The sequence below is a fragment of the Trachinotus anak genome, unplaced genomic scaffold (assembly GCF_046630095.1).
Source record: "Trachinotus anak isolate AG129_WGS33_773 ecotype Australia unplaced genomic scaffold, CSIRO_AGI_Tana_v1 ptg000025l, whole genome shotgun sequence".
In the NCBI taxonomy this organism is placed as follows: domain Eukaryota; kingdom Metazoa; phylum Chordata; class Actinopteri; order Carangiformes; family Carangidae; genus Trachinotus; species Trachinotus anak.
In genome coordinates this window covers 8,772,291-8,783,954 of record NW_027273876.1, presented here as the reverse complement: position 1 = coordinate 8,783,954, position 11,664 = coordinate 8,772,291, and the positions used below count along the sequence as shown (strand labels likewise).

At 39.9% G+C, this 11,664-nt stretch overlaps 1 long non-coding RNA gene across 1 annotated transcript; it reads right to left on the bottom strand.

Moving 5' to 3' along the window:
- Positions 1–2,098: 2,098 nt before the first annotated feature.
- LOC139609276 (uncharacterized) lies at positions 2,099–10,994 on the bottom strand. The gene is made up of 4 exons (XR_011685194.1): positions 5,298–10,994; positions 4,396–4,571; positions 4,108–4,193; positions 2,099–2,889 (listed from the first exon to the last, which is right to left on the bottom strand). It is a non-coding gene; the product is annotated as an uncharacterized lncRNA (long non-coding RNA).
- Between the last annotated feature and the right edge of the window lie 670 nt (positions 10,995–11,664).

Here is an 11,664-nt window from a genome sequence, read left to right as displayed (position 1 = left end):
TTAAGCTACTGCTATTGTTGTCTCAGCACATACAAAGGCCAGAGCTGTGGCCTTGGGCCAGGCGACAGCGCACTTTGTCATGCTTTTTCATTCTCATGCATAATTAAAAAACTTAAATTACTTGCCATGTACAAAATTATAATGCTGCAGGAAACAGACTACATGAACATTTATTTTCTTTTCCAAGAGACTGACAGGAAATCAATTAATCCTGATGTATTATTTTATGCTGGACAGGCACTAGGTTCCAGGAGAGAGAGGATGGAGATTGGCTACAGCTGTTCTCATTGGTGCAGCCATATATTATAGACGGCATGTGTGACAGCTTCTGAGGAAAATGGCTGAAGGGTATCAGGCAGGTGACTCGACTGTAAAGAGAATAACACTGTGGGATACAAACTGTTTTCAGAGACTGATATAAGATTTGTGGTGGTGAAGTGGCACTTTACTGCTGCGCTGCATGTACTGTAGGTTTCCCCATATTTTTTCCAACAACGGCTTTCTGTCACTATTTATGATGAAGCTTTCTGTAGCTCATGTCATTTTCTGTGCGTGTGCCAGGAGTTGTCAAGCTTGGAACTTATTCCAAACTTATTTTTCATGAGTTCACCACAAAACATTGCTCATGTCTTCATCTTTAATGAGATTTTTATAGTCAGTGTCATTTAAGTAATTTAACATGGGTTTATAACATTTTCTCAACTTGTGTTGACCTTTAAGTAACTTCATAATAAAATGGCTTAATAAATTTAATGAAATAATGTAGTCTTCTACTATAAACTAAATGTAAATATCACATTTATAAGCATTTTAGAACTTCTAAGTGTAACCTAAAATTATAGGTCACACTATTATCAATATCCAAACTGAACTGTTCACTCACTAAAGCCATTAAATCTAAAGTCTTTCTTTTTCTACACATTTTTCACATACCATATTTATCTCAGATGAGTGACAGATGTTTATACACATGAAAACTAAAATGGGGGTAAATAATACAACAAAAACAAAAAGAAGTGTAGAGTAAATGAAAATCAAAGCCTTTAAAGTTAGGGGAAGCCATAAATTCTCTTGACTGCTCATTATGTACATGTTTCTGGTGAACATCCGCAGTAATAAGTAATTAATTTGAAACTGTGATTAGATATTATTGAAGGACAATTTGTGCATTACTACTGTAAATCTAAAAATTGATGTCTTCTGCTGAGGTATGTCCGTATACTTACAGTCACATTTAAAAGGCAAATCTGTGCCGTCAGATGGAGCAGCTCATAATAAATGTGCCAAGTGACTGGCTCGCCAGTTGCACGGCAGAATGTGATTGGTTTATCACCCTCACTTCTTGTTAATGGAGCCATTTTATGAATGAAGGGAGATGCAACCACTCAGTTCTTGTTTGGGGCAAGATGAAACATGCATTTACTTAGCTCCCTATACCATGGCTGTCAAAATATTGAGCTGTAAATTTTATTTTGCATTCATCAAGGCTATAGTCAGTCCCTAACAGTAACACATCATCCCTTCATTGGATATAATATCTCTTCACACAGTATGTGGACTCATAGTTATTCAAGACCATAATTATTTGAATTACACAATTTGTTCACTGCTTCACAGATGATTTGCTTCCTTAAAACAATGAAAAAACTAATTACACTATAATTTTAAATCGGGTTAATATTAGAATAACACAGAACATTCAAAACCATCACCTGTTACAGATCAAAATAGATAGAAGTAATTACTTTGGCCATGCATTTTTAAGTCACCAAAATGTATAAATGTTGAATTGTGCCCACCCACTGGGAGTCAAATTCAAAATTACTTGTGTGCATGATGTGAGGTGACAAACACACTAGATAACACAATGCAGAGTCCTGCAGAGGTCAGATAACACTTCACCGGTGAACCAGACGAGCCATAATGCTCACAGTCACAATATCAGTGAGGATGAACACAAAAAGAGGTGATTCGGGGAACTGACAGCAGCTTTTTTTTTTTTTTTTTTTTTTTTCTTCTCTGGGTTAATTCATTCGATGAAATGCTGTGGCACATGGTGTGTCATATATAAAAGACAGGGCATCAGTAATCTTTGCTCAAGGGCATGGATAACAGGCAGATAGACATGTGAATGAGATGGAGAGAGGTAGGTGGGTGTGGGGAGCGACTCATCCCTTTCTGCCATCACCACAGTGAAGATAGCGGAAGATTAATGGGACATCACGAGCCACATACCAACTGGCTGACCATCTGATATGTCAACCCCTCCTTTCGACAACCTTCCATATTTTTTTGTTGTTTTTGTTTAAAGCAACACCTTAGCAAGCAGTTTACTCATTTACCAGGTATTTAAGGACGTAATTTGGATCCTGCCTTGTGTTTTTTTTTGCCGTTGTTATTCAGACCTGCGTCATCCTTGATGCTTTGTACTTTTTTCCACGCTCAAATCCAACTCTTAGAGAGCCATGCTTCTGATCCCTCCCCCAGATGACTGATTGGACCTCAGTGGGTTCCAGCTCAGTTATTGACACTGATAAAACCTCATGACTAACTCTGTTGTTTGGGCTGCCTGACACATACATCCGTCTCGCGTTGTGTGGTTGAAATAATCTTAGAACAACCATCAAATTTCTCCAGGGATTTCCACACAAAGAGCCATAACACAAGCATATCTAATGTTCAGGATATCTGTATTTGTTTTTACACATTAGCAACCCATTGACGTTCGATAAACACAGATGGTTTGGAGTCCTTCCAGTTTCCAAAAGTGCAGCACAAAGCACAATAGTCTTACGCATTATTTAATTGCAGTCATCAGTAATGCTGTCACTTTGACTCCACCTTTGTTGCGTGGCATGGCGCTGAAATGCAAAGTCTCGCGTGCAAAACCTGTGTGACAGAAATTAGGGACAGTAAGTTGTTTACAATTAAATTGCGTGTGATCACCGAAGTAGCACTGTTATGGGCTGCCTGATGGGATGCACTCTGATCCACAGCTATTATAACTGTGAGGACAAATAATCACCAAGGTACACAGAGTCATTTGATGATCTCTCAGTTTTCCTGGAAGAGAAGTCATCACATCTGCCTCACAGGTCGTAGATGATTTCTGAGGATCACAGCTGGCGCCCTCCCTCGGGAAGCATTTATGTGTTATCATCAGTCATTACAAAGAGTCTTTATAAATTAAATGTTTCAGGTCCCTTTGGGTGTATCAGCTGCACTGTACACAACAGAGGATCTTGGAGAGCTTTTAAGCTTTCAAATTAGAAATTAGGATGTGCTGTTTTTAGTGAAACTACGAGAAAGACACTTTTTTTTTTTTTTTTTTTTTGAGCTGTAATACAAGTCTGTATTGCTGCACACTGCCAGGTATTTATTTGGTGGAAAAATCAGCACAAATATCCTCAGGGAGCAAGAAGAAACCATTGCAGACATTTTGTAGAGTAGCCAGTCATTTCAGGTGTCAATCACAATACGGGTCCAAGCCCGTCAGCACAGTTTATACTTGTACTTTTTTTAATGTTGAAATGCAAAGTAGCCAAATGCTTTACTACAATTTCAAAAGGAGGCCTTTTTGTGCCCTTGTGTTTGTCTGCACACACTGCACATCAGATGCAGTAAATCATGTTGCACTTTGGATGTTCCCTTTAGCAAGGAAGTGCCATCTCTCACATAAGTCTGCTAATTGACCCAAGTAACAGAGGAGAACTGGGTGAATTATAACATCTACAGCGAATGCTCACTTTTTACATAGCAGTGCAAGGAACTATGAACAAATTAAGAAATATGCACCTTTTCTACAATTGATTTATCCGTGACGTTGCATTTAATCGTTGAGACGCTTGTGAGCGAGCATGTTCAGTCGTTACTTGGATGACATCTATGGCCTTGTGATATAGATTGCAGTCGAGGAACAGAGACAGGACAAACCACAACCTCGTGTGTATCAAGTTGCTTGCCAGGAACTATTGAACTTTTCTTCGACAGGTCATTCAGACTGTGACAGCAGCGAAAGGACAGTGGGATCAACTTAAAAGCTGGGAAACAAAGTGAGTCTACTTCACATCTGATCCACCACAGATGCCCTGGTTGGTGTTCACGTACCTGTCGGCGGCAATGAGCCCAAGGAGCACCACAGCTGTGTTCGTCTGGGGATATCCTTCCTCTCTGCAGCGGCGTGGGAGAACGCCCTGCTCACACAAAGGGTAGCCTCACTCCTGCGCACTGTTTATTTTTAGTCATAACATCCACTACAATTGAAAGTATGGGTCAAGGTGAGGCTAGGACACTTGTGAGGGGGAGGGTGCCTGAGGAACAACAAACAGATGTTCTTTGATGATAATTGCAGAGAAGGGAAAAGGAGTGTGGAGGGCAGGCTCGTAAAGCGCTCACTTGTTGAGGCTGTCCCCGCTGCCTCCTGCCCCCTCTGAAGCCCTGTGGTGGTATGTTGTTTAGCCCCAGGAGTTAGAGTGGGCATGCTGGTGCCATTACCCTTACTCGCCAGAGGTGACATCTGTTCACAGTAGCAGCCACAAATTTGAATGCCAATATCTTCGCCTTGCACTGACCTGAAAAAGGAAAAAAAAAAAAGAAAAAAAAAAAAAAGTTTGTGTCAGTCAGTGACAGTCTTTCTTAACATGAAAGGTTAGGGAGCCACAGCCCTTAATCAAGTGTGGCTGTCGGCAGGCGCCCTTTAAAATGGAGCCATAAAGACAGGCTGCCAGTGTTACAGCCGATGAGCACTAGCACAGAATGATTGATTTGTATAAATCATTTTCTTTTTGCGCTCTCTCTCTCTCTTTTACGAGCACGAGTAGCGGTGGAGGATGGTGAGGATACCATCATGGGATTAAGTATAGCTCCTCTAGGCTGTCCTAGTGATTAATGAGCTGCCACAGCATTCCCAACTGTCAGTAAAAAGAGCATGGGTTCAAACCATGTCTAGACTGATGATACAAAAGATAAAAATCAGTTGTGTCATCATGTCATTAATGTCCTGTAGTTCTGATGTTGATTTAGCAAGTTGCCAGTCACCCTCAGGGCGCTGTTACACTCCCAGTTGCCTCATTTCTGCTAAATCATCAAGGCAAATTTAATATTAGAGCTATTGATTTCCATTAGTTCAGCCTACAGTTAAGCATTTTCTTGTGAAGTCTGTAAGTTAAAAGTCTGGCATCACTTTTCATTTCATTAACAATAGCAGTTTAGTTTAGCATTAGCTTTAGCATTGTGTTCAGTTGCTTCCTTCCCCCTTTCGTCTGCAAGCGCTGCAGGTGTTTCCCATCAGCTCTGACCTGCCTCCTCATTCTGTTGTTATTCATATCTTAAGCCTCGTTATCACAGTCAGACCAGCATCTTCAAATGTTTCAGTTCAAAATTTACCAGCGACCTGGACAGGAAAAGGTATTGGCAGTGTTGCAGGCAAAGGCAGCTGAAGCTAGTTTGGCTAGTTAGCTAACATTAGCATCCTACAAGTTATCGAACCTTTTATTGTCTTAATTCTTTATCCACGTCTGTACCAGGCCTACTGTAATACTCATAGTCACTAGCCAGCGAAGAGTTTTGTTATAAATGGACACTCTCTCACTCTTGCTTTTTAATTGCTGCTTTTAATCTCAGACACTGATAGAGATGTCAGTCTCTCTTCACAGTTAGCTATCTGTCTTGTTCTTCAGATCCTGCGGGGATTCTTCACGTCTGTGTTTTAGAGATTGTTCCTTGCAGCGTCTTCATACCTTTTGCATTGAACAAGATAAAAGGGCAGAGAGCTGTGAGAAGAGCAAGAGAGAGGGAAATTGAGCCGCTCTGCATCTATCTTTCCCCGAGGAGAGTTGTGTTTCTCTTTCCACCATTTATTTGAAAGCTATCATTTCCTGGGATTCATCGCTGAAAAATGGCATTGATTCTCTGGATGATAGATGCTAAGTGTCCTTCTATCGACATGCCTATTGACAGGCCTGTGTAAATTCTGCATCTTATTACCCCCCCCCCAGATAAATGATACACCTTGTGAACAGGGAGGATGTAGCTCAGTCGATGGTAATGTCTGAGCATCTCCTACAGTGGTGGGTGTCACTGCTGAACAGTGTGATTCATTTTGTCAGAAAACACCTCATCAGTCACTGTGCTGAATAATTAAACATAATAAGACAGACGTGAGATAACGTCCCACTGCAAACTATGCCGGCTCTGAAATAAGAATGACTACAGAGGCTTTTATTCAGCTCTGTGCTGCAGCTACTGTAGGAAGGTCAAGTCTTAATCTAAAGGTATTTTTGAATCTAATATCCTTGTCTGGAAAGTTTGCTGTAGCATTAAAATGACTTATGTAAAGCCTTAAACCCACTGCATGTGCTGTGAAGCAACTCGTTTCTTTACTGCCTTGTTTACAAGGGCTATTTTTCTTTGACTCTGTGAGGTTTATTGCATCTTAATCCTACCCTTTTGTAGCACTGCCTGCAAGGACGTTAAATAATGTCCTACTGCCAACCGCTTTCTCCATCTCAATTTGTTTTATAGTAATACACAATTTAACCTTCAGAATAGCATTTGCAGGTTCATAACACTTGGAACAGGTGTAATTTTTCTAACAAACAGTGCTGCAATGTGACCCTATTTATCTACGTTTCTTATAATGCATTGTATTAATCTGTGGGCCATTCATGACCCGTTATTTCAGCAGCACAATAATTCACTCTTATTGTTCAGCGTTGCTACTTAAGACAATCTTTCTAGTCCAGTTGTGCTTTAGTGTTCCGCCATGCAGCTGTTGGGATCTGTGTGGGATCTGTGGGAGTTTGGCTTTGAAGCTTTTTGCACAAGAATCCATGACCCATTATAGGTTATGGAGAGTGAAATGGGTTCTTGTGATTCAGTCCCTTGAAAATGTGAGTTTCTTGGCTTGGTAGCTCTCTGTGATTTGTGTTCCAGGTTCTTCTGGTGGCTTTTTAGAAAACACATAATATATAAAAAATACATAATATTTCACCATAGGAAGTAATCACAACTATGTGATCTGACACAGGAGGGATTTAAATACCAACAGCTTGCATCTGTATGTAATCAAACAATCCATCATCCATTAAATAATGGATAAAACAAAATACCAGTTATAATTTTGTGATTTCAACAAGCTCATTTAGACTTTCTGATTAGAAAGAATGTGAAGACGTTTACATTGAGGCTGCAGTTAAAAGCAGAGCTGTGTGGTTCCTGCAAGTTGAACCTCTGTGCCAACGTTTCTTCCCCTTGTTCCGAAGATAAATTAGCAGCTTCTAAATAATGCAGTGAACCCTAATTCTCTTTGATTAGTAGTGAGTTAGATGATGGCAACCCACTGAAATTGGTCATCAGCATAAATAACGAGCAAATGAACTGATAAAATGCAAAGTCCTCGGCCATCATAAATCAAATGGAATCCACTGGCCATGGAAGCGGGTGGAATTAGAAGTCCATGCTCCTATTAATTATGTTGCCTTGTGAAGGCGACAGCGTGATAAATCAGCGCTGAAAGGCCCTTCACTGGCTGAGCCTGAGGAGTAAGACTGCCTGCAAATTGCTTTGTGTATGCTCCTAATTGTTTCTTAAATAACCCACCTTTTTGAGGCAGGTTGGAAAGGTAGTCTACCAAGAAGGGTCAAGAAAGTCAGAGCCACTGCCAGTCTAAAATAATGTTATAGAAAATCATCTCTTTTCTTTCCTTCTAAAAAGCAAAAGCATAGACAATAACAAAACATAAAAAAACATTACAATAAAAAAAAAAAAGAACTTAGAAAAACCAAACAATGACTGAGCCCAAATAACCAATTAGAATAATAAGGGAAATTAAAAATGTATTTCATGAAATGTATGTTAATTCATGTATATATAAGACTTAACTCTATACATATTAATACATGCAAGAACACTTCATCTATTCATTGGGACCTCATTACACAGCTGTCTACCTTTTGAATTCCTTACTTTCAAATAGCACTGTGGTCGTTGGCTAACTTGCACCAATACATTGATCCATTTGAAAACTCAGTTGGCTTTATTAGTCCACGATTCTGTCTTTCGTATTAGGTTTTGGTTTGAATCATAAAGAATTACAACAGTATAACATCTGGACAGAAGCCAGTGTTCTGAATTTAGTAAATTGCGCATTTACTTAGGTAATTTACTTTTTTGCCTATTCTTATGGGCTTTAAAAACACATGCCAACACAGTTTCATAACTGCTTTTATGTGAGTCCACCAGAGTCATATCTTTTATTTTTGTTCCTCTTGTGTAATATTTTCCTGCAACTGCTTTTTTTGGTGGCCAAATGAAATCAAATGGATTAAATTAAATTACTTTAGCTTTTGAGGCATGTAATAACGATCAGACCTCTGAGGAGCATGTAATTAATGAGAACACTGAGGCAGTCATGAGCTATTGCTCATTAAACTACAACCAACTATAAAACCCAGGAACTTAATTTGTATTTGTTGAGCAGTTGGCATCGTCTAGCATGAAATGTAGAATTTCCAGAGTATTTAGAAGGAATCTGTAGTTAAATTAAATTGTGTGTGCTGCCTGAAATGCCAGCGGTCATGCAATGTCAGTGCATGGCTTTACGCCTGTGTCGACTGTCAGTGATGAGGGGCTTCAGTGATTTGAGTGCTTTGATCTACTGACAGTTCTGCGCTGGAAAATGTGTGTGTATGTGTTGTAGGGCAATGGCTGATTGTTGTCAATTTTTTTTTTGCCCATCAAACCTATAAATGTCTATTGCAAGCTTCCAAAGACCAAGGTGACTTATCAGTCCCAGGATCTCGCAGGTTTCTGATTATCAATGCAAAAATGATGAACTTACTCTTCAAAAAACAGTTGGATGTAAAAAAAAAATAATAATAAAAATGCTTGCTGGTAATTATATAACAATTCCAGTGAGAGTTAAAATGACTAAAGGAATCTCTTAAGATCTCAGGAATGCCCTGTTAGTGGGAGTTTCTGTCATCAACCACTGCGCTACAGACCATTTAACTAGCTAGCCAGGAGGTAGAACGCTGTTCTCTAACTGTTTTCCTGGACTCAAGTCTATAAGGTAACTTTGGTGTTTTCTATCATGTCATTGTAAACATGACCATGGTTAGTCTTAGGTATTAGATTAGTTCAGATTTAATAACTTCAAAAATCAGAAGAGCTTGTTGAGAATGATATATACCTAGAAGCAGGCATGGCCAGAGAGAAGTTGGCTTTTAAAACTGGTTGTGAATCAAGTTTTTTAGTATTTTTAGGTGGAAAAAACAGCAGTGAGAATTCTTTCACTTTAACTTTTTTTGTGGAAAAAACTAATTTGAAAAAAATCACAAGCTTAGATAAGGAGATTGGTTGAATTTGTGGTCATTCATGTGATGTTTGGTACTTTTTGCTTCAAAAATTAACAAGATGATGAATTAGTTATCAAAATAGTTTAAAATTAATCTTCTATTGGTCACCTACTCTAGCTCTGCTAACAGAGAAAAGCTGCAAATGTTCACATCTGAGAAGCTGGATTCAGTAAATGTTTGACCTTTTTTCTTGATAAATGGCCCGAGAGGATGGATTGATTCCTAATATTGTAACATACTTAATTTCTGTTAATCAGTCTAATTGTCCCAGCACTGATATGTGTGTGTATCTGTACAAAAACATACGTGTGTGTGGGTGGGTGCCCTTCTGCTGACATTCAGCCCCTGGTATATGTTTGAGTTTAAATAATGCTCCTGTGCGGTCGGAGGAATAATGGTGTGGACTTTCATGACATTGCGTCAGTGCCAAGGTGACTGACTCGAGGACTGATTGCTCCCTCTGTCTCTCTCTCTCTTTCTCTCTGTCCGTCCCCCCTTCTCACCCTGTCAATAAGCATCCTCTTGTCTGATGGAGTCACATCAGGGCACTGCAGCTGACACCATGGTGTCTTTATTTCCTGCAGCAATCCTTTTACAACACACATCAGTGGTGATTAATACACTGACAGCAGCCAGGAGGTTAACCCCCTGCTGCCAGCCAGCTACTGTTACTGACAAACACACACTACTCACCTTACATACCTAACTACACCATACTGCACTTTGATATATACTGTGTGTAATCAAAGAAGAGAAATGATTTCACTTGCTTGCCTAGCACTGTACACTTTACACTTGATTGATGGGAGCAGATGATGCTTGGTATTCCAAAACTGTCTTTTACATTAAACCAAATGGTTGCTCCCACTTGCAGCTGTCTGCACGGTTATTAAATCGGAGGTCTTCCGATTTAAATTTATGGCATCCATTACTCAAGAATTTACATGTCCAGGTGTTGCATCTGTTTGGCTTCAGGTAGGGGTCACTTTGATTTATTAATATCCACAGATTCATCTGCTAGACCATCACTGACATATTGTCACTTAGGGCAGCGTGTCTCTCTGTCTTTAACAGCTGTGACAACCTGTGTGTTATTAGCTCCCCGGCTGATTATGCAGACGCACATACCGAATATGTCAGCGTCTGTAGGGCGAGACTACACGCCGTACTTAATGCTTATAATAGCCAATAAACAGCAAATCATAGACTCCGGGCTGAATGAGGATTTTCTTGTTACATCTTATCAACACCTGCTTAATCGTTGAACATCTCAGAAATCTCATGATGGAGGAGATAAGTTAACAGTCTTCAGGAGGGATCGCACCATCTGGGTCATTCAGAGCCATATGTTCGTACTTTGTTATTCTTGCACAGGTTCAGGAAAACAGTTTAAAGCTCTGTGGTTACACTGTTTATTTTAGGTCCAAGTAGCTGCCGGTATGAAGGAGCTTGCATCAGTGCTGGAACAATTAGTCAATCAATGGATTAGTTGATCAGCATCATGAATTAACTGTAAGACGTGCCAAACAGTAACTGATTGTAGCTCTTCAAATTTTGCTTTTCTCTGTTTTATAATATGACGAAAGTGTAAATTTAATACTTTTTGTTATTGACCTTTGGTCGGACAAAACAGGCGCCGTCCCGATGTCACCTTTTTTGCTATTTCGAATATTGTATATCAAAACAATTTATTGATTCATGTCAAAAATCATTGACATTATAATCAAAATGGAAAGTAGGGATTAGTTGCTGCCCTCAAAATCCCCAGATCCCCACAGCAATGTGGGATTGTAACCAGACGTCTTGCGACCACATATGATCTTAAAAGCCAAATAAGTCATTTCAGCTGAATTTTAAGAGTCACATGTTAACAAGTCCATCTTTCATGTAAATTTCATGCCCACTATCTGCGTGAAACTTCCGGCAAGACGACTACTCTAAGTGGCAGACAATCAAGATGTAAGCAGGGGGCTACAACCTGGTTTGGCACCAAACATCACTGTCTCTCTGCTCGCAGTGCGTGTCAGCAGGATGCACCACTGAGGGCCATAGGTGGCCCAGTTGTTAGGACATAGCAAATGTCACAGGCTGAGGGAGAGAGCGTCCCCTCGAGTCCCCCAGATGCTGCTCCCACCTCTCATCATTAACTCTCACACTGAGATAGTAATTAGGGCTCCTCGCGGCATAAGACAGATTCTGCATCAGACCAAATTTTCTAAGCTGTCATTCTAATTATATAGGCCAGGGCAAGATGGATCAGCTTGGCCGTGTGGTAGTATTGATGTCGGCTAATCATGGTGACTCGGCC